Here is a 24,626-nt window from a genome sequence, read left to right on the forward strand (position 1 = left end):
CACTAGTAAGTCATCTGAGCTTAGACATTTCTCTGAAGGAAAAATTTTAATTATGGATTTGATTTTTAACAGTTTTAAGTCTACTTTCTGTCAATTTTGGTAAGTTGCTTGCTTCTACAAAGATATCATGGAAATCATGAAAAACTTCAAATTGAGTGGCATATTCACCATGTTTCCCTATTTGTTGTCTTTTTAGTAGCTGTAGGGTCTGTAGTTATTCCCCTTTTCATTGCTTACATTGCATATTTATGGTTTCTCTCTCTCTCTCTCTTTAAGTCAATATCACCAGCACTCAATTTTATTATTTTCACAGAACGGCCTTTTGTCTGTTTTGATTCCTCTTTTCTACCTCATTCATTTCTACTCTCATCTTCATCATTTCCTTCATTCTAATTTATTTTATTTTGATTTGCTCTTTTCTTCTGAATTTCTTGAGTTGGATGCTTGGCTCTGGTAGTTGGTCTTCCTTCTCTTCTAATATACGTATTTAGTGCTACATGTTTTCATGTAAGCACATTTAGCTGCATTCTATAAGCTTTGATGTATAGAACTGTCATTATCATTTAGCTCAAAGTATTTTCTAATTTCCATTGTGATTCCTTCTTTAACATGCTAGTCACTTAGAAGCATATTTCTTTGCTTCCAAACATGTGGGATTATCTAGTTAACATTTAGCAGTTGACTGTGTTTCAGCTGCACTATGATTGCAAAAGATACTCTAGAATTCCGATCTTATGAAAATTTTTGAGACTTACTCTCTGGTCTTACATATGATCAATTTTGTAAATACTTTCTATGTGCTAGAAAAATATGTGTATTCTGCTACTATTGATATAGTATTCTCTCTCTAATACATACGGGCTGTCCTGGTGACTCAGTGGCAAAGGATTATGAAGTTGTTTGCCAATGAAGGAGATGCAGGTTTGATCCCTGGACTGGGAAGATCCCCTGGATAAGGAAATGTCAATCCACTCCATTTAATATCCAAGTATTCTTTTCTGAGAAATCCCATGGACAAAGGAGCCTGGTGGGGCTACAGTCCATGGGGTCACAAAGAGTCAGACATGACTTAGCAACTAAACAACACTATATATATGTATATATATGCATATTTATGTAATATCATGTTTTCTAATATTATTGTTCAAAGCTCTTTATCCTTATTGATATTTTTTCTGCCATTATATCTAAGAGACACGTTAACATTTCCCACTATAATTAAGAATTCACTTGTTTCTTCATATAATTCAAGTTCTGCTTTATATATTTTGAGGCTATGTTTATTAAATGCATAAATATTTAGGACAGTTATATCATCCTGGTGAATACATCTTATTAAAAGGATGATGTGTCCCTCTTAATCTCTAATGATGATTTTTGCCTGAGAAGACATAGATAGAAAAATACTGCTAAGACTAGTATCAAAGAGCATACCACCAATATTTTCTTCTAGGAGTTCTATAGTTTCAGGTCTTACATTCAAGTCTTTAATCCATTTTCAGTTGATTTTTGTGTATGGTGTAGGGTAGTAGTCTAGAATCTTCTTTCTGAATGTGGCTTTACAGTTTTCCCAAACATAATTTATTGAAGGAACTATCTCCATTGTATATTCTTTGCTTCTTTGTCATAAACTAATTGTCCATATATGTGGGGATTTATTTCTAAGCTTTCATTTCTATTCTATTTTTCTGCTAATACCATGCTGTTTTGATTATCAAGGCTTTGTAATATAGTTTGGAATCAGGGAGTATGACTATCTCTAGTTTTATTTTTTTCTCAGGGTTGTTTTGGCTGTTCAGGGTCTTCTGTGGTTCCCTATAAATTTTAGAGGTTTTTTTTCCTATTTCTGTGAAAAAATGTCCTTGGATTTTTATAGAGATTACACAATCAAAGTGTAATTAGTCTGTACATTAGTTTAGGTAATATGGACATTTCAATAAATGTTAATTCTTCTAATCCATGAGCACAGTGTATCTTTCCATTTATTGTGTATTCTTCAGTTTCTTTCAATAATGTCTTATAGTTTTCAGTGTACAAGACCTTCAACTCCTTGGTTAAATTTATTCCTAGATATTTTTTTGTTTTGGTTGTGATTCTAAGTGGAATTATTTTTTTGATTTCTCTTTCTGCTGGCTCATTATTAGCATCAAGAAATGCAGAAGAATTCTGTGTGTTGATTTTGTACCTGCAACTTTTCTGTATTTGTTTATTTCTAATAGTTTTTTGGTAGAGTCTTTCGGGTTTTCTGTATATACAATCATGCCATCTGCAGATGGAGGTAGTTTTACTTCTTTCCCTCTGATTTATGTATCTCATGGCTTCCTCTCACCTAATCGCTATGGCTAGGACTTCCAGTTGAATAAAAAAGAGTGAGCAATCTTGTCATATTCCTGATCTTAGAGGAAAATCTTTCAGCAGATGGACCCCTTAAAAGAAAGACTGGGAGATGGGTGACTTTCCCTGCTCCATCTGTGCTGAGTCCTTGGGTGATAAGCCGCAGTGAGTGCCTATGTGTCCATTAATAACCTCAGTAACCTCTTCATTTGCCATATCCATATGAGATCCATGGACACAAGATCCATTGGTTTTCAGAGGTAGGTGTTTGGGGGACCTACCCCTTGGGTGAGAGTCTGAAAAGTTGGGGTGCTAGATTTAGGGTTCAAACCCTTTGCTCCTTAGTGATAAACCAGGAATGTGGAGTTACCACCAGACTGTACAATGCTATGCCAGGGGTGGGGTTTATGGAAGAGTACATCTTAAAATTTCCTCATGTTTCAATGTGGATATTTTCTCATTCGCTGATATGCAGGAGTCTCTCAGACAGTTTCCAAATTTCTTTCAGAGGTAATCGCTCTGTGTATATCTGTACATTTGGTGGAGAAGAGTAGCCTCCTATACCACCATCTTGATCAACCTATTTTACCTTTATTATTAAAGGATATTTTGCTAGGTTTACAATTCTAGATTGACAGCTTTTCCCCCATCAACTTAAAGATATTATATCACTGTCTGTGGCTCTGTCTTGTCTGTTTAAAAGTCAGCTGTCAGTATCACTTTATTCCTTTGAAGGTAAAGCCTCTTTTTCCTCTGCCTGCCTCTAAGATTTTCTTTTTTGCTTTTTCTCTCAGCAGTTTTACTATGATGTATATAGAATGTGGGTTCCTTTTTCTCTATCCTCCTTGAGGTGCTTAAGACATATCATCTGAGTTTGATGTCTTTTAAGCAGTTTTGGTTCATTCTTAGCCTTTATCTCGATAGCGTTTAGTTATTGATTTTGACTCGTCCTCTCTTTCCTTTTCTTCTGAGACTCCAATTTCATGCATGTTAGAATTTCTCACTGTCATCTCTTCTACTGTCTTTCAAAATTTTTTGTCTTTTAAATCTCCATTCTGAATATTTTCTTCTCATGTATTTTCCAGTTAACTAATTATTTCTTCAGTGGTGCGTAATCTGCCTTTTAAGACATTTACTGAGTTCTTGATGGAAGTATCATGTTTTTTGATTCTAGAGTTTCCATTTGATTCATTTTCATAGTTTCTCATCTTCTGTTAAAATTCTCCATCTTACCTGCTTTCAATTTAGACATCATAGTCATCTTAAAGTTTGTATCTAATGATGTCTTTATCTGGAGCCCCTATAAGTATGCTTCTACTGTCTATTTTTTTCTGCTGACAAGTCATTCGTATTTTCATAGCTTCTTATCTAAAGTTTTTTTTAAATGATGGACATTGTATTTGCAAAATAATTTTCAGAAGTAATTTGAGACCTACAGTGATATTATTTTTCTCCAGAGAAGTACATCCCTTTCTGCCAGGTTCTTGGGCTCATTAGCAATTTAGGACTACCTTTATATAATTTCACATGCTGGGGAATTTTAAATTGTAAAAAAGCACCTTTAGGGGCACATAGTTCCCATTTTGGGGGGTACACTCCTCAAGATTCCAATCCTTATAATGGGTGTTCATTATGCTTAGTTTTTTCTTTATGGACTTTTGTCATCACCTGAGCCCTAGAGGGCTGCCAGCAGCTTGTGTTATCCTCTCATCACTGCCTTCAAAGTTGACCCTCAGACAAAATGTAGTCCTAGACACCACACACACTTCCCTTAGTTTCTGTTTTCTTCTGGAGCATGGCTCTGCAATCCTTCACTTAACTTTTAGATCTCTAATGCCTTTATATTCTAATTATTCAAAAAGTTCTTCCTTCAGATGTACTGAATAGATGCACATGTGCTATGAAAAACAAAGCTATTCTTGGGTTTGGGTAATGTGCTCTGAAAATGACCTTCACAGGATGGCTGTGAACTATCCTTCGTATTATTAATAGTTAAGAGCACAGGATTTGGTTCCAGCAAATCTGGTTCAAATCTTTGTTTTGTTTCTGTTAGCAGTGAGATTTACAGCAACTTAATTAAACTTTCTGATTCTCACTTCTCTCATGGGTAAAATGTGAATGATGATTACAGCGCCTTTGCTGACAAATAAATAGAACAATATTGTAAAGATACAATACAGAGTTGGCATCTAGTGTAAGGACTGATCAAATGGCAACTATTCTTATTCAATATGAATTATTTAAATATTTAATAACATGAGTCAAACATAACTATTTTAGATTTAAGATGGTTACAATTATGGGAATTTTTTTTTTCCTCTGGTATTGTATTTCAGAAAGAAACTCTTAGGTCATGTCTCTGGGGTCCTGGAAATACTTGCTTTGTAATTTTTTCATACTCAAATCTCAGCAGTGTTTATGCTGCAGAACTCGGGAACCCGGTGGAATACTTCTTTGCATTGTGGGGTCAATTACAAAGCTCCAATTAAAGCAAATCTGGCTTTGCCTACATGTAAGGTTCAAAAGTATACCTGCACGCAGAGATGTATGAGCTTTCTGCTTATGTGTCTACGTTTCTACAACTGCTCCAATTGTTTTTATGCCTCTACCAGTTAGTTCCCTCTTCACCCACAGGTAAAGCCAAAGGCACATTAGCAAAAAGTCCCTATGATGACCCTCTGGGGCCCTGTTGTCCTAGCCCTACTTTTCAACCACTTGGCCTTGTTTTATATGTCTAGAGATTAGCTACTCTTCGGGAGACTATTCCTGCCAATGCTGCCTGTTGGGCACTTGAAAGCAGGTTCATTTAAACATCAATAACTAGGAGTCCTCATTGACCTCATGCTGCTTAATTCCTAACCTAGTCTTGACCCCCAGAACAAAATCTTGTGAAAAGTCAATAAAAGTAGCAAACAGTGTTATGTTATCCTTGGCAGACTTTGCAAAACAATGATAGGGTTTAACAATAGTTCATCACAGGCTTAATAGTTGCCAGCAAGTATTGAGTGTTTACATGCACATATGCGCTTGCGGATGCACAGAACAACCAAATGAGGTAGGCACTGTCATTATCCCTGTTTTACAGGGGAGGAACTATGGTAAGGAGATCCAACTGGTCCATCCTAGAGGAAATCAGTCCTGAATAGTCATTGGAAGGACTGATGCTGAAGCTGAAACTCCAGTACTTTGGCCACCTGGTGCAAAAAACTGACTCACCGGAAAAGACCCTGATGCTGGGAAAGATTGAGGGCAGGAGGAGAAAGGGACAACAGAGGATGAGATGGTTGGATGGCATCATTGATTCAATGGACATGAGTTTGAGTAAACTCCAGGAGTTGGTGATGGACAGGGAGGCCTGGTGTGCTGCAGTCCATGGGGTCACAAAGTCGGACACGACTGAGCAACTGAACTGAACTGTACTATGGTTTACCGGGGCAGAGTATTTAACCTGAGGCCACAAACCATCAACCAGGCTCCCATCAGCAACTCCTGGAGTCTAGGTGCTGTCCCTGCAGAATCTTAGGCTGAAAAACTGAGACTCGGTGTATCACAGAGGAAGCAGCTGTGAAGTTTTGAAGGAATGACCAGAGAATTAATAGATCTATAGTTACTCTGCAGAATTGCTCTGTTAGAATGGGGTAGAATATGCCTTTTTTGGGTGGGCAGTAGAATAAACGTTTAGTTTTCAAGTACATGTGGAACATTTCAAAATTTGACCATGTGCTTCACCAATGAAATTAAGTTATAAGCCAATAACAATGATAACTTAGAAAGAAAGCACAGGAGTACTTTCTAGCAGTGAGAAAATGAGACAAAAATTGTAATGATATTAGAATGTTTTTATACTGAATGATAATATAAATGGCACGTGTCAAAACAAGAGGGATATAGCAATACTTAAGGGGAATGTATGTGTGCTTAGTCATGTCTGACTCTCTGCAAACCCTGGACTGTAGCCTGCCAGGCTCCTCTGTCCATGGGATTTGCATACCCTTAAATACATTAGAAAAAATAAAGTCTCATACTTTATTTTTAATTGCAGCATAGCTTATTTATACAATGTTGTGTTAGTTTGGGTATACAGCAAAGTGGTTCCGTTATACATACATATATATGTATGTATAATATATATAATACATGTGTGTATACATATATTCTTTTTCAGATTCTTTTCCCTTATAGGTTATTACAAAATATTGAGTATAGTTCCCTGTTCTATACACTAGGGCAGTGTTGGTGGATTGTGCTTTTTAAGACTATCCTGATAAGAACAGAGACCTAAGGATCTAATTCAAACAATTAGGTTAGCAAATATCCAAATCAATCCATCAGAACAGGGTGAGAGGATTCTGAAAGCAAAGGAGAGCATCTGGCCATGTAAGTGGTCATGTTCAATAAATAATCCATTAGAGGAGGCGTTAGCAGATCCTGAGAAGAAGCTTCTTAGAGAAACTTACAATGAGAGGTAAGGCTCCTGAAAGTACAATTGACCCTTGAACAACACAGGTTTGAATCAGTATGTCCACTTAAATGTAGACTTCACTCAATAGTGAATACTGCAGTGGTACAGGGCGGGTGGTCTGTTGACTCCATAGAACTGCAGATGTGCAGCACCAACGCTAAGTTAACATGGATTTTCCACTCTATGGAGGTTGGTACCCCTAACCTGTGCACTGTTTGGGGCCGACTGTTTAAGCCTGTGAAAAATTAACCTTCTAGTCACTGGATTATGTGTTTCCGTAAGATCTCTGACTAGAACCATTTAGCGGGTAACCAGGTTACAGCACTTACCCTCACCAAGGATTCTAACAGCCCAACCCAAGGCCCTCCACACAAGTCTTTGTACTTGAGGATCTTTTACTGAGGTGACATGGAATTATAGTAAGAATAAAATTGCTTAGTGGTCCTGCTGCCCTGACTACTAGTTTTGTTTTATCCCTGTGAATACTTCTCCAACCAGAAGCCTGAAGCCTGGAGGGTGAGGACCCCACCAACCCAAATAGTTCTCTACTACCCCCACTTATCTGAGAGGAGGAAATAAACTTCCCCCTTAACTCTTTTGTTTTTTAAGTCATGCCTTGCAGTTTGCAAGGATCTTAATTCTTAATTCATGGAACCCATGTTCCCTGCAGTGGTAGGGCAGAGTCTTAACCACTGGACCCCAGGGAATTCCCATTCCCCTTAACTTCTTCAGAAAAATTAAAATGTAGCTTCAGAAGATTATCATAAGATTGAAGGGTTCTTCCCTTCACCCCAGGCTTTCAACCTAATAAGATGAGTCTAAGTATGGATATGCAGAAGGTGATGGCACCCCACTCCAGTACTCTTGCCTGGAAAATCCTATGGACACAGGAGCCTGGTAGGCTGCAGTTCATGGGGTCGTGAAGAGTCGGACATGACTGAGTGACTTCCCTTTCACTTTTCACTTTCATACATTGGAGAAGGAAATGGCAACCCACTCCAGGGTTCTTGCCTGGAGAATCCCAGGGACGGGGGAGCCTGATGGGCTGCCGTCTATGGGGTCACACAGAGTTGGACACAACTGAAGCGACACAGCAGCAGCAGCAAGTATGGATAGAAATAGATTTGGGGACTGCTAATATTAAAGTCTTTTCATACTGTTTATGGGGTTCTCAAGGCAAGAATACTGAAGTAGTTTGCCATTTCCTTCTCCAGTGGACCACATTCTGTCATATCTCTCCACCATGACCCACCCGTCTTAGGTTGCCCCACGGGCATGGCTTAGTCTCATTGAGTTAGACAAGACTGTGGTCCCAGTGTGATTAGATTGACTAGTTTTCTGTGAGTATGGTTTCAGTGTGTCTGCCCTTAGTATGATCTAATTGTTTCCAACACAGAGGAGACTTTAAACCTAAATTACCATAGCCTGGTGTTATCTATATAAATCCATCCCATAATTGTGGGAGATTTTTTCCTCCTTTGCTGAAACTTTTCTTGTTGCTCTGATTGAGCTTGAGTAATAGAAAAAAAGCTCAAATTGATGGCCAAAGTCAGAGCAGACATAATTAATTGGCAAGGAGGTCCAACCAGTCCATTCTGAAGGAGATCAGCCCTGGGATTTCTTGGGAAGGAATGATGCTAAAGCTGAAACTCCAGTACTTTGGCCACTTCATGCGAAGAGTTGACTCATTGGAAAAGACTCTGATGCTGGGAGGGATTGGGGGCAAGAGGAAAAGGGGACGACAGAGGATGAGATGGCTGGATGGCATCGCTGACTCGATGGACGTGAGTCTCAGTGAACTCCGGGAGTTGGTGATGGACAGGGAGGCCTGGGGTGCTGCAAATCATGGGGTCGCAAAGAGTCGGACACGACTGAGCGACTGAACTGAACTGAACTGAATATTAAAGTGCTGGTGTGAAGGTGAAATGATCTGTGACACCTGTTCCAAAGATGGTAGAGATGAGGGGAGGGTGGTCATACAGGCTATAGGGGTGGCTTCCCAACTGAAGATAAAAGAAAAATGAAGTTCATATAGGTTTGCTCTGTATCCCACAAGTCATTAATCCTGGATAAGGCTTGGACCACTGTATCTTGAAAGAATGCTGCTTCTGTGGACACATTTATTTAGAAAGTGCCAGAGCTGGTCAAGGCTTTGAGCCAGATCTTAAAGGATGGTTTGGTCAGTGGAAAAGGGGTTCGTTCAAATCAGAGGAAAGCTAAGGGGTGAGAATGACTCTGAAATTCTCACTCAGACAAATGATGGGCAGTGCTGCCAAGATAATGGATGGAGGAGATGTCAGTCAAAGTCATGACAAACGTGGTATCTGGCCACGCACGGGAAATCCTTCTTCAAGACACTGGAGGACCTTAATCAGAGTTACTGTCTCAATCTGCCTTTATCCGTATTTACGCAATTGCAATGTTCCTATAACTTTCTTATGGGTACATTTGTGACTATCCTAGAGCTTCAGTCTTTATATATTTTCAATATGTTATTGACTATAATGGGATGTCATCTACTGAGGGCTGAGATGATCAATTCTGAGAGAACTCTCCACAAGCAGGAACTTTATTTCAAATGCTTTACTGTCAGCTTTAGATAATAGGTAGGCTGCAATCTTTCTTTTTCATGGGGCTTTCCAGGTGACTCAGGAATAAAGAATATCTGCCAGTGCAGGAGATACAAGAGATGTAGGTTCAATCCCTGGGTTGGGGCTTCACTATTTTGCCGGGAAAAGCCCATGGACAGAGGAGCCTAGCAGGCTACAATCCATGGGACTGCAAAGAGTAGGACTGAGCGACTGAGCACACATAATCTTTCTTTTTCATGTCTCACAAACACCTAATGAGTTTGTGGATTCATATTTAGTACATGAGGAAATTAAGGCATTAATCTACAGCGTCTTCAAGGATGTAAGGAACGGTTGCAAAACTAAGAGGTAGTCATAGCCCAGATGCAAAGAACAAAAATGAACACAGCAGCGAGGTTACCCAACCCCAAATAAAGACAATGTGACTCGGTAATGAAAAGCTACATCGCCATACACGTGGTCGAAAACCGAGTAACTGAGAACATGTCTCTGAAGAGCAAAGGAAAGCAAAATGGCTCTTTAATAAATTAAATCAATGTCTCTCAAATTATGGGTTTTCTAAATTGAGCATTTCCCAAAATGTGCTTTTCCCAATGCCTATTACCAATGAAAGGCACTGAGAAGAGCAGCTGCAAAGGAAAACTAACTTCATTTAACCCAGAGCTGATCAAACTTATTTGACCTGGGAATGCATTTTTCATGGAACATCTATTATCAAATCCCTAAAAGGTGTGGGAATGTTGAATTAAGAAACCAGTTCATGTGGTACAACCACTGCGGAGAATAATATGGTAAACTAAAAACAGAGTTGCCGTATAATCCAACAGTCCCATTCTTGGGCATATATCCAGGCAAAACTATAATTCAAAAAGATAGATACATGTATGCCTAAGTTCATAGTCAGAGAAGGCGATGGCACCCCACCCAGTACTTTTGCCTGGAAAATCCCATGGACGGAGGAGTCTGGTGGGCTGCAGTCCACGAGGTCGCTAAGAGTCGGACACGACTGAGCGACTTCCCTTTCACTTTTCACTTTCATGCACTGGAGAAGGAAATGGCAACCCACTCCAGTGTTCTTGCCTGGAGAATCCCAGGGACGGGGGAGCCTGGTGGGCTGCCGTCTATGGGTCGCACAGAGTCGGACACGACTGAAGCGACTTAGCAGCAGCAGCAAGTTCATAGCAGCACTATTCACAATAGCCAAGACACGAAGACAACCTAAATGTCTATCTACCAGGAATGCGTAAAGAAGATGTGGTATATACATTCGATGAAATATTACTTAGCCATTAAAAAAATGAAATAATGCCATTTGCAACAACTTAGATGGACCTAGAGATGATGTACTAACTGAAATCAGTCAGACAGAGAAAGACAAATACCATGGGATATTACTTGTGTGTGGAATCTAAACTATGACACAAATGAACCTATGTGAAATGGAAATAGACTCAAAGACATAGAGAGCAGACTTATGGGTGCCACGGTGGGGCGCTGGGAGGGAAGGACTGGGAAGTTTGGGATTAGCAGATGGAAACCATTACATATAGAATGAATAAACAACTAGGTCCTACTTTGTAGCACAGGGAACTATATTCAATATCCAATGATAAACCATAATGGAAAAGAATATGAAATAAAAATATGCATGTATAACTGAATCACTTTGTTGTATAGCAGAAATTAACACAGCATTACAAATCAACTATACTTCAATGATTTTTTTTTTAAAAAGCACAGGACAACATATGTTGTAATTGTCTTCACTCAACATGAGAACCTCTGATGCTTAACAGAAGGATTTTATCCATTTAAAAAAAGAAAGCAATCCATGGTTTAATGTCATAGTGTCTGGTGTAGCAAGGTGATCCATACATGCTTATTTTTTAACTTTCAGAGTAGTTTTTTTTAATAACAAAGTCGTTTGTCATCAAGTTTTTAAGTAGATTTTTTAAAAAGTGAAGTAGCAGTGATCTTCAGAATCAGGATAAAACCTTAGAATTAGGAAGAATGTGGCTTTCTTAACATCCACTAAAAATAATTTAAGAAATTTCTACCATCTCATGACCTGCCCAACCCAGAAATAAATTATTCCCTCTAGTTCCTCAGCTCATAGTTCCTCTGAAACTGTTAATTCTGCTTAGATGACTTCTGAGTGTGAGTGAAATTTAATTATCTCATTTTCTTTAATAGCAGAGTGCAGATTAATTGCTTAAGATGAAGAGATGGCTGTTCCATGAGTGGAAAGGTACAGAGTCCTTGGTGCTCAAGATATGGCCATCAAGGTGGAAGCTTTAACTGTAGAGCCTGTGAAAGTGCATATTTACAGAAAAGACAGAGCTTTTATTCATATAACATGATTTTTAATTTATGTTAAAATTTATTTGGTTTTGTGGAATGAGAATAAAAGTGTTTATCTGGCAAACAGCAGTTCAAATTTTGGCTTCATCACTTACTAGCTATTTAACCACAGGCAGGTCTCTGAGCTTCAGTTTCCTCTTTGTAAAATGGCATTAATAGCTCAGCAAACTAGAATAAAGTCTTTGTCATTTTAGCATTTTGAAATCTTCAGGATGAGCGCGGCTCACCATCTTGCTCCCCTCAAGCAAAGCTTCCTAGCAGACACCCACCCCCATCCCACTCACAGTTCTCAAGGAGAGCGATCAAGTCAGAAAACAGATCGCTGACAATAAACTGAAATACACACACTCTTTCCTTCTCCCTGAAATGGAAACGCAGAACTAAGAACCACCAGGCACACAGGACAACTGTGACATGAAAAACACAGAGCAAAGGAAACACAAACTGACCCAGAAGAAACAGAAAGACAACTAGGGAACAGAAGACAGCACTAAAAACACTCTAACTGGACACAAAGGTAGAGCAGACATGGATACCAAGGAGGGAAGGGAGGGAGGGGTCGGGGCTGGGAGTGTCCTGCACATGCTGTGCTGTGCTGTGCTGTGCTGCACCAAGTCGCTTCAGTCGAGTTCGACTCCTTGCAACCCTGTGGAATGTAGCCCGCCAGGCTCCTCTGTCCATGGGATTCTCCAGGCAAGAATACTGGAGTGGGTTGCCATGCCCTCCTCCAGGGGATCTTCCTGACCGAGGGATCAAACCCGCGGCTCCTGCATTACAGGCAGATTCTTTACCACTGAGCCACCGGGGAAGCCCCTGTGTATACACTACTATGTATAAAGTGGATGACTAATGAGAAGTGACCATACAGCACGGGGAACTCTATTATGCTCTGTGGTGACCTAAATGGGAAAGAAATCCAAAAAAGAGGGGATATATGTATTTGTATAGGTGATTCACTTTGCTGTATAGCAGAAACTAACAATATTGTAAAGGAATCATATCCAATTTTTTAAAAAAAAGACTCTAATTAATATGCCAAGACAATTTTGGAGAAAATATAATGTCCTTAAAATGAGAACAAAATGCTAAGAAAAGAAATGATTAGAGAATAAAAGACAGTATTTGCAGATTAAAAAAATAAGACTGGTTAAAAAAACTTTTTAGTTAAAGAAAAACTAGAAAATAAACCCAAATACTCTACTCTCTTAGAGTATAGGGAGAAAAAGACAAGGAAATTTAAAACTATGAGAAAGAAAATTAGTCTAGAAGATTTCACATACAGGGTTAGAGATGAAAAAATAATTTTTTAATAGTTGAAGAAAATCATCAAAGTTTAAGGATAAAACTCTTCAGAAATAAAAGAGGTTTCTGAATGCCCAGAACAACTGAAGAAAAGAGAGCCATACCTAGACATGCCTCTGATGTGTACCTAGACAGTACTCTGATGAGTACTGAGGATATAAAGAAAACTTTGTCTAAAGGGTTCTATGCCCAGACAGGCATGAGTCAAGCATGAAGGCAAAACAATATTTTCAGACAAAAACATATCAGAAAGTTTATCTCCTATATATTCTTTCCTTTAAAAGTTTTTGGAGATATATCTAGAAAAACAAAGGGCAGAATAAGAAGGATATTGTGGGGTCTAGGAGTCTGTGGTTCCAACCCAGAGTCCTGATAGCAGTGGAAGAAATCTCCAACATGACAGTTGCACAGCAAGCTTAGAGGAAGGAGCAGAAGGGTGGTGGGGAGATCAGGGGTGGAGGTCTCCAAAAAGAAAAGACAGACTTGGGGAAAATTAATCACAAGGGCAAATAATGCAAGAAAAACAACAGCCACCAGGCATCAGTGGTAAGGTGAGGAATGTGTAGTACAGCTGAACACATAATTCACACACGAAGCAAACTAAAGCGTGGCCATATCAGAGGATATAAACAAAAAGAGAAGATTCATGACCTTGATTCTAGAAGCATCATCTCTTCACTGGCCCATGGGTTAGGATGTAAAACTTATTAAATGACTTGATCAGTGGATGGAGAGCCATGGAGACTTGGCTGCAACCACAGGACAGAAGTGTACAGTCAATGTTGATCCCAAAAAGTGGAACATGGAAGGTGGAGAAAGCGTAGGGGCAGCTTCATCTTCTAAAGTGAGGAATAGGAGAGATAACACTAACACAAGTTGAAAGAAAGTGAAAGTGTTAGTTGCTCTGTCATGTCTAACTTTTTGGAACCCCATGGACTGCAGCCTGCCAGGCTCCCCTGTCCATGAAATTCTCCAGGCAAGGATACTGGAATGGGTAGCTATTTCCTTCTCCAGGGGATTTTCCCTACCCAGGGATCGAACCTGGGTCTCTTGCATTGCAGGCAGATTCTTTTCTATCTGAGTTACAGGAGAGCCCATCAAAAATTGATGGATTGAGAAATGCAGAATTAGTATAATACTGAAAAATACAAATATAAACACAGGAAGAACAAAGATAATAATATGTCAAACACTCTCAAAAAGAATATATATATATACACACACATATATATACTACTGCTAAGTCGCTTCAGTCGTGTCCGACTCTGTGCAACCCCATAGATGGCAGCCCACCAGGCTCTCCCGTCCCTGGGATTCACCAGGCAAGAACACTGGAGTGGGTTGCCATTTCCTTCTCCAATGCATGAAAGTGAAAAGTGAAAGGGAAGTCGCTCAGTCATGCCCGACTCCTAGCGACCCCATGGACTGCAGCCCACCAGGCTCCTCCATCCATGGGATTTTCCAGGCAAGAGTACTAGAATGGGGTGCCATTGCCTTCTCTGATATATATATGTATAACCAAATCACTTTGCTGTATACCTGAAACTCACAAAACATTGTAAATCAACTATACAATAAAAAAAGTAGTCCTCTGTGATGAGCTAGGGTGTGGGGTGGTGGTAGGGATTTTATATGACAACCAGTGATGATGAGCTCAGCTGTTGGACCAAGAAGAAGCTCCAAAGCACTTCCCAAAGCCAAATTTGCACCAAAAAGAAATCACGGTCACTGTTTGGTGGTGTGCGGCTGGTCTGATCTACTACAGCTTCCTGAATCCTGGCAAAACCACTACATCTGAGAAGTATGCTTAGCAAATCGATGAGATGCTCCAAAAATTGCAATTCCTGCAGCCGGCACTGATCAACAGAAAGGACCCAATTCTGCATGACAATGTCAGACCACATGTCACACAACCAAGGCTTCAAAAGTTGAATGAATTGGGCTGTGAAGTTTTGCCTCATCCGCCATATTCACCTGACCTCTCATCACCCAACTAAGCCTTCTTCAAGCATCTCAACAACTTTATGGAGGGCACACGCTTCCATGATGAGCAGGAGGCAGAAAATGCTTTCTAAGAATTCATCTAATCCCAAAGCATGATTTTATGCTACAGGAATCAGCAAACTTATTTCTCATTGGCAAAAATGTGTTATTTTAATGGTTTCTATTTTGATTCTTAAAGATGTGTGTTAGCCTAGTTGTAATGATCTAAAATTCACAGTCTGAAACCACAATTACTTTTGCACCAACCTAATCATTGTAACGGTACACAGAAGAATAGAGGTGGCCATGTGTAGTGGTGGTTTCCTTGGGGACGTGACCAGTAAGAGGAACCTGAGGAAGATCCAGCCAGGTGAGGGAAGAGAGCTCCGGGCTGGGGAGCACTTGCGCGATTTCAGGCAGAGGAAAGACCTGATGGCTGGGGCAGACTGCGTGCTGTAAGGAAGCTCCGTGTGAGCCTGGGAAAGGGGAAGAGCCAAGTCTAACAGGGCTTTGTCAGCCACATTTTAGGATGCTAAGGATTTACTCAAGAGATGCCATGTAAGCACTGTGACTTGTCTGTTATCAATATCACACTCGAGGCTGGGAACTCCTGGCTCTGGGCATGCACCCAAGACGAGAGCTTCCAAGTGGGCTTCCTGACCTCTCGGGAAGGGACCCAGCTTGCGGGCTTGCTTTTCAGGATCTAATAACTGAGCTACCAAAGAAGAAGAAAACGTTCTCAGATAACTGAGTGGAATGCGTGTGTGTGCTCAGTTGCTCAGTCGTGTCTATTTGCGACCCCATGGACTGTAGCCCACCAGGCTCCTCTGTCCATGGGATTCTTCAGGCAAGAGTAGTGGAGTGGGTGGCCATTCCCTCCTCCAGGGAATTTTCCCAACCCAGGGATCGAACCTTCATCTCCTGAGGCTCCTGCATTGCAGGCAGGTTCGTTATTGTTGAGCCACCAAGGAAGCCCTTGAGAAGAATCCACGTATCCCACACACTGTGTGCTAACTTGCAGACCCCTAATGGGAGGAGCTGAGAACGCTGAGGGAAATGGCTGGATGTCCCCATCACCAGGGTGCCAGTCCTCGTCAGGATGCTGGGAGCCTGTTTCAGCAGGAAGCAGAGGAACATGCTCAGGGCCACTGAGGCACTGATCAACAGCAAAGCGCTCCATTCAAGAAGCTGGAGGCACATTTACGGGGCTCTCTGGAGCCTGGGGCTGGGCCAGATGCCAGCAAGCACTGCACAGATACAAGCCCTACCCTCGGAAGTGCCTGTTCTTGGAAGACAGAAATAGATGTGGGTGAACGCAGATGCAGATTCTCACAGAGCACAAATGCTGCCCAGGGATTAGGCTCGGCACTCCGGGAAGCTGAAAGAACTCTTCTAATTCACTGGGGTCCTTGTTAGTGCATCGAAGCAGTAATTTAGTCAATGACAAGGGTTCACGGCGCTTTCTAAGGCACTTAACTTACTCCCAGGATGTTGGTGGCACATCAGGGGAATCCAGCTCACTAATCTTTAACACTTGTCATAATTATTTCTCCTTCCATAATACTATTTTCCCCCTGAGAAATGCAAAATTATTACATAAGTAATGTAGAAATATAAGTCTGTGAGTTTTTTTTTTTAATAAAATGTAGTCAGAGACCCCGGGGAATTTTTTGTAACAAAAGCCTCACAAATCAATTATATTTTCTCATTTCGGGTTCTGATAATTGAATATTTTATTTTGATATTTATTTAATTTCCTTCCAAATGAAAAGGTGGAGTTCTGTTGACACACTGAGAAGGGAGGGTATTATTAATTAAGGTTGTTTAAAGTCGAAGATGAAAACAGTGTTGGTGCATATAAATGTGCTTCAATGAGCTGTCAGGATGCTCCAGGAGCTTGCAAGGACCTTGGTGGTGATCCTGCTTGGAGGGACAGGAGTGCTGTGTCCCCGTCCTTGGTAGGAGGTAACTCTGCATTCACAGTTCATCAAGTCAGAGAAAAAGTACCCGATGCGCCCAGCCGGGTGTAGTGATGGCTAAGGAACAACAGGTTCAGAAAGGTTGAGGACACTTGCCCAGGACCACACAGCTGCTTGGTGGCAGAGCCAGAACCAGATGGGGGTCTTTGATTCCTGGTGGCACCTATTTGTTTTCTATTTTTATCTATTTGGCTGTTCCAGGTCTTAGTTGCAGCATCCGGGATGATCTTAGTTGCTCCGTGCAGGATCTTTAGTTGAGACATGTGGGATCTAGTTCCCTGACCAAGTATCTAACCCAAGCCCCCTGCATTGGGAGCGTGGAGTCTTAACGGCTGGACCACCAGGGAAGTCCCCGCAGTGGGCACTTCTAACTGACACCCTGACCCCGGAATCTACTTGGCCTGACCTCTGAACGTCAATCGTTGCTCTCCATCCCTGCTACTGCACAAGTGTTCTGAATGTCTGCCTAAACAAGGCCTGACAGAAGCAGCCCAAGGAGGGTGGTCCCTGCTCCCAGCTTGATGCTGGTGAGTTAGCCAGGGGCATGGAGGACTCCAGGATGGGGTGCAGCTGAGGGAGGGGCCGGCATCAATCAGCAAACGATCATGGAGCAGGTAGATATTTGACCCTCTCTTGCTAGCTCCCTTCCTCAGCTGGGGACTCCTTTATAATAGGTGTGAACGATACCCCTCCTAGCTCCCTCTCACCCATTCTCTCTCTCCGCCCCCCTTCCTTTGCCCATTCTCATGGGAACAACTATCCAGAGGCTTCTGGTGTTTTTAGTGGTTGGTTAAGGATGACCAGAGCGACCCATCCATGAAAGGTTAATTTCAGAGTTCAAGCAATGAGTTTTCCAGAGCCTGCCTCTTCCAACTGGTGCCACTGGAGATAAGTAAACGATACTTACTGTTATTGGGCCCAAAGGATACTTTGAGTACAGAGAACTCTGATCTGTCTGCCTAAGTCAACCTCCCGTTCTTTTCTTTATTCCCTGTGATGCCAGAAGGCAAAATGGGAAACAAGGGCCAAATTTACAAAGAGACCAATTTTGCTTTGACAAGAAAGATTTTCAAGTCATTGAAATTCTTTGGAAAGAAAGAAATGGCAGTATTCAGGGGCTATGAGCTTTCTGTTGTCAGAGATAGTTAAAGAGAGAGGACAGTTCCTTATCAAAATATGCTGCACGAGGAGAGTATGGTTAGAATCTGTGACCTCTAAGGTCTCAAGGCTCACATATCTAATTTGTTTATCCTTCCTATGGACACATTTCTGGAGTTTGGTCAGAGGTCAGGGGTCAACAGTCAGGCACCTCCAGTCCATCTGTCGCCTTGGCTAACCCAGGCTGCTCATGCACTCCGTCCAGCTAGGAATATGCCGGCTGCAGCATGGAAGAGGACAGCTGGGAAGACCACGCGCTAAGGGGTCAGAGCTGCCTGATTTCAGCTACACCATCACCATGCACAAACTTAGCAGCATCAACCACTTAACCAAACCAAAGGATTCATTTTGATGAGATTCTAAAACAAGAATCCCTAATGATTCCCCCCACTTAGAGTCACAGGAAAATGTGGCAGGAATGTCATCATATCATTTGAATGTGTACCCACTTGCCAATTACTCTGGGTTGATGCTTCCTGATGTAAACAATCAACTGAACATAAAATCCAAATCATACATTTGACACTTTATCCAAGACCAAAAAAGATTGGTTATTTGGGCAAAAACATCAGCCTCATAGTTTTCCTGGCAAATGTGCTATTACTAAGTGGATATATATACAGTTGACATTATGAGCAAGTAATGGTCAGGCCATTCCAATGGGCAATTTACTCTCCAGGAAAGCGACAGAGCTGGTGCTATATGCACGCTCTTTTCCAGGCTACTCAGAATCATTTAGAAAATTACTATTATTATTCACAAAATGCTCCACCAATGTGAGGAATTAACCCTCTTCCCCAACATGTCTCAATTACTTGTTCTTCAAGTAATAAGCATGTTAAAGCAGAGGTGAGTCCAGAGTCTAAATAGTAAAAAAAAAAAAAAAAAAAAAAACACGTTACTTTTTACTGAGTGCTTGGTATGTCCCAGGCACTCTGTGTGTGTGAACAGGGACTAAAATCCAGCCTCATGAAGTCTTCACAGCAACCCAGATGCATTATGATCCCTATTTTAAATGAAGAGTAAGCTGAGGCTCAGAAATGAAAGTCACTTGCCGCCCATAACAGCCATCAAAAAGTCTACAAACAATAAACTCTGGAACGAGTGGGGGAGAAACAGGAGCCCTCCTGCACTGTTGGTGGGAGTGTGAATTGGTGCAGCCACTGTGGAGGACAGTATGGAGGTTCCTTAAAAAACTAAAAATAGGACTACCACATGATCCAGCAGTGCCACTCCTAGGCACATACCCAGACAGAACTATAATTTGAAAAGATACCTGACCTCTATGTTCATAGCAGTACTCTTCACAATAGCCAAGACATGGAGGCAACCTAGATGTCCATCAGCAGAGGAGTGGATAAAGAAGACGTGGTACATGGACACAATGGAATATTACTCAGCCATTAAAAGAGGGAAATAAGGCCATTTTCAGCATCTTAGATGAACCTAGAGGTTATCATACTAAATGAAGTAAATCAGACAAAGACAAATATCACATGATCTCACTCGGGTGGAATCTAATTTTTAAAAATGATACAAATGAGCTTATTTACAAAACAGAAACAAACTTACAGATACTGAAAATAAACATGGTTATCAAAGGGGAAATGTGCGTGGAAGGAATAAATCAGGAGCTTGGTATGAACATATATACACTACTATATACGAGATAGATAACCAACAAGGGCCTACTGTATGGCACAGGGAACTATACTCAATACTCTGATAACCTATATTGGAAAAGAACCTTAAAAAGAATGAATACATGTATTACTGAAGCACTTTGCTGTACACCTGAGACTGCTGCTGCTGCTGCTGCTAAGTCGCTTCAGTCGTGTCCAACTCTGTGCGACCCCATGGACGGCAGCCCACCAGGCTCCCCTGTCCCTGGGATTCTCCAGGCAAGAACACTGGAGTGGGTTGCCATTTCCTTCTCCAGTGCATGAAAGTGAAAAGTGGAAGTGAAGTCGCTCAGTCGTGTCCGACTCTTCGCGACCACATGGACTGCAGCCCACCAGGCTCCTCCATCCATGGGATTTTCCAGGCAAGAGTACTGGAGTGGGGTGCCATTGCCTTCTCCCACCTAAGACTAGCTAAGACTAGCACACATTATAAATCAACTATACACTCATAAAATTATTTTTTAAAAAAGGAACATAATTCACCCACGGTCAAACAGCAAAGTACTTGATGGGTGATCATTAACATCCCTTTTACTGGGAGGCAGAGCTGGGAGGGGTCTCATGTTCATCAAAGCCTTTACACTTGGGTTCTCTGTGGCTTTCTCATGACTTGTACGGTCCATGAGAAGGAAGTGGGTCATGACCACATGTCACTGGCAGGAATCCTTGTCCTAAGGGAGGCATACTGTGTATGTTACACTTTCAGGAGCTCCCTATCGTTTAAGAGCATGTAGCACCCAAAACAAATGATTAAGATGTAGTCTCCCAAATTGAATAGGTGCGCATAAAAGATTCTAGAAGTTCACCAATACATTCCGTGTTCATGGAAGCCATGGTTAGATTCTCAGTTGCAAATGTCATCATTTCTAAAACTGACGGGCCCAAGGCTGCTGTGTGGGCAAGGCTCCATGCCAGCTCTCCATTCCCCAGCACCAGAGATTTACGCCACATCAAACACTCCCCTCACCAGGCCTGGCTGGTGTTCATGCATAAGAGACACCTGTTCCTAAGGGTGCAGCCCCATGGACACAGGGCTCGGTGAGACACTGGGTATGTTGTGAGAACTGAAGAAAAGGTGTCTGTTCCTTCAGGCAAATGGGGTCGGCTGGGTCTTAGTCCCTATCCACACACTCAGCCGTGTGCCCTGTGCCGGAGGCTGCCTGCCTACACAGATCTTCCTACAGCGCATGGTGTCTTCTGCTGCTGCTAAGTCGCTTCAGTCGTGTCCGACTCTGTGCAACCCCATAGAGGGTAGCCCACCAGGCTCCCCCGTCCCTGGGATTCTTCTGGCAAGAACACTGGAGTGGGTTGCCATTTCCTTCTCCAATGCATGAAAGTGAAAAGTGAAAGTGAAGTCGCTCAGTCGTGTCCGACTCTTAGCAACCCCACAGACTGCAGCCTACCAGGCTCCTCCATCCATGGGACTCTCCAGGCAAGAGCACTGGAGTCGGTTGCCATTGCCCTCTCCATGTGTTCACTGCCCCAGAAAAACAAGTCCTGCATATCACAAGTTCCAAATAGTGGTTTCCAGGAACTCCAGGTTTTCTGGAGTTCTTTTAGGAGGCTTGTAAACAAAATCATTGACGCAGTTTAGGGCGGTGAGATTGTTGGGCTATCTTGTAGCTGCCTTGAGCAGGTGCAGCCTCGAGAACAAGCCAGCTTAGGCACCATCAGGACCACAGAAGTGTCCACGGAGGGGACGGAAGGGTGTTTGTTTGCCAGTCCAAAACACTAAGTGCTCACTTTTTATTGCTAAACAAAGATTGTTGAGCATCTCCTAAAGTACGAAAGCATAATTTCAGGCCAGACAACAAAAAGGTTGAATAGTAGACTCATAGGGCCTCCCCAGTAGCTCAGTGGTAAGTAATCAGCCTGCAAAGTAGGAGACGTGGGTTTGACCCCTGCGTCAGGAAGATCCCCTGGAGAAGGGTGTGGCAACCCATTCCAATATTCTTGCCTGGAGAATCCCATGGACAGAGGAGCCCGCCGGGCTACAGTCCATAGGGTCACAATGAGTCAGACACGACTGAAGTGATTGAGCACATACTCACGCATACCGTAGACTCATAAAACTAATGGCCAGAAATTCCACACCAACGTTTTCAATCCAGAATTTTTCAGACTCCAGATGGTAAAACATGCTACTTAATAGTCAAAAAGATGGACTCAAGAACCCGGTCCCCCAGCATCCCTGTTTCTTTAGGAAGACGGAGGCCTACTTCTTCCGTGACACTCGGGCTCCACGGTCACCAGGCTGAGGAGCCGTTCTCTCAGTGTGTCACTGGGCGTTCCCTCTGCCCTTGAACCACTCAGATGAGTATGATTTCCAGGTTACTGTTATTGACATGATGTAAGAGCAGTTTTCCTGGGTGAGGCTGTCTCTTTAAATAGATTTCTCAAGAATTAAACGTCTCCTGCAGCACCTTCTCTTTATTATGTTTATGAGTCCGTGAGGGTGAAGTGGTGCACTCCAGGGAAACAGTGAATGAATGGATGGATGGATAAAATTATGAATAAACATCTAAAAGCCACATCTGCATGTCATGTGTGGAAACACTGAGATAATGATATTAAAAGTTAATGGTTATCTCAGGGTGTATGCCCAATAGTAAGACTGCTGGGTCATAAGGTAGTTCTATTTTTAGGTTTTTAAGGAACCTTCATACCGTTGTCCATAGTGGCCATACCAATATATATTCCCACCAACACTGCAAGAGGGAAAACCATAATTCAGAAAGACACATGCGCCCCAGTGTTCATCGCAGCACTATTTACAATAGCCAGGACATGGAAGCAACCTAGATGTCCATCAACAGATGAATGAATAAAGAAGATATGGTACGTATATACAATGGACTATTACTCGGCCATAAAGAGAAACAAAATTAGGTCATCTGTAGTGATGTAGCTGGACCTAGAGTTGTCACAGAGAGTGAAGGAAGTCAGAAAGGGAAAAACAAATATTGTATATTAGCGTATACATGTGGAATCTGGGAAAATGGTATAGACGAATCTATGTGCAGGGCAGGAATAGAGACACAGACACGGAGAATGGACTTGTGGGCACAGAGGACAGGGAGGGTGGGCAAGCCGGGAGAGCAGCACTGAGGTATGCACACGGCCACGTGTGAAACAGCAGCTATGGGAAGCTGCTGCCCAGCACAGGGAGCCCAGCCTGCTGCCCTGTGGTGACCCAGAGGGGTGGTTTGGGGGAGGTGGGCGTAAGGCTCTCGAGGGAGGGGATATAGGCCTATTATACATGCAGCAGATTCACGTTCTTATACAGCTGAAACTAACATAACATCATGAAGAAATTATACTCTAATTTAAAAAATAAATAAAAAAATTTTAAAGCCCCATCTAAAAGTTATGTGTGGCATTAGGAGATAGGAATATTAAAAGCTAATGCTACTAAGCACCCTCATAGGCCTAACAGTTTTCTAAGAAAGTATGTATATTTGCTCACTGAATCCACCTGGTTTCCCCTTTTACAGAACTGAGTAACTCGCCTGCCAACCACACAGCTGGTGAGATTTTTCTTCTGAAAAGCTTACTAGGCTTTTGTATTTTTTTCTTTTCTGAATTTACTTGACAGAGCTCTTTATATATCTGAAACAGTACTTGCTCATAAAAATACTGAAGTATTTTTCAAAGTTTGCCGCTCATCTTTTCACTGTGTGTTTTTGATACAGTCAAATCTATACTTTTATTTATGCTTCATTTATTCAGTATCAGGCTTACAAAAACCTTTCTCACCACAAGATTATTTCATCTTCACCTGAATTTTTCTCTGGTAATTTTCAAGCTTTATTATACGACATTAGAATATTTCTAGAACATATTTTGGTTTAATGTATTAGGTATGCCTACCTAGACAGCATATTAAAACAGCAGAGACATTACTTTGCCAAAAAAGGTCCGTCCAGTCAAAGCTATGGTTTTTCCAGTAGTCATGTATGGATGTGAGAGTTGGACTACAAAGAAAGCTGAGTGCCAAAGAATTGATGCTTTTGAACTGTGGTGTTGGAGAAGACTCTCAAGAGTCCCTTGAACTGCAAGGAGAGCCAACCAGTCCATCCTAAAGGAAATCAGTCCGGAATATTCATTGGAAGGACTGATGTTGAAGCCGAAACTCCAATACTTTGGCCACCTGATGGGAAGAACTGACTCATTAGAAAAGACCCTGATGCTGGGAAAGATTGAGGGCAGGAGGAGAAGGGGATGACAGAAGATGAAATGGTTGGATGGTATCACTGACTCAATGGACATGAGTTTGAGTAAACTCTGGGAGTTAGTGATGGACAGGGAAGCCTGGCATGCTGCATTCCATGGGGTTGCAAAGAGTTGGACACGACTGAGCTACTGAACTGAACTGATGCATCTACTTTTATTCTCCTCCCCACCACTCCAACAGTTAAGACAGTGTCCCAGTATCACTTAATGAAAAGTTACTTGTTGAACCATTCACTTACTCAATGAATATTTATCCAGAACCTACCATGAACAGACATTTTTCTAGGTCCTGGTGATAGATTACATTCTAATGGGAAGAGGCAGATACTGACAACTAAACATACAACACATTAGATGATGTTAAACACGACAGACCAAGAGGGGCTGGAATGGCTTTCTTGGTCAAGGGTGATCAAGGAAGGTCTCTCTGAAATGGAGACATCTGGGTGGAGACCTGAAGGAGGTAAGAGATGACCCAGGCACCCAGGCAGGGAGTGCCAGGCAGAGGGAACCACAAACACTGGACCAGGAGGTGGGATTA

Source organism: Bos indicus x Bos taurus, chromosome 11, assembly GCF_003369695.1.
Source record: "Bos indicus x Bos taurus breed Angus x Brahman F1 hybrid chromosome 11, Bos_hybrid_MaternalHap_v2.0, whole genome shotgun sequence".
Classification (NCBI taxonomy): Eukaryota; Metazoa; Chordata; class Mammalia; order Artiodactyla; family Bovidae; genus Bos; species Bos indicus x Bos taurus.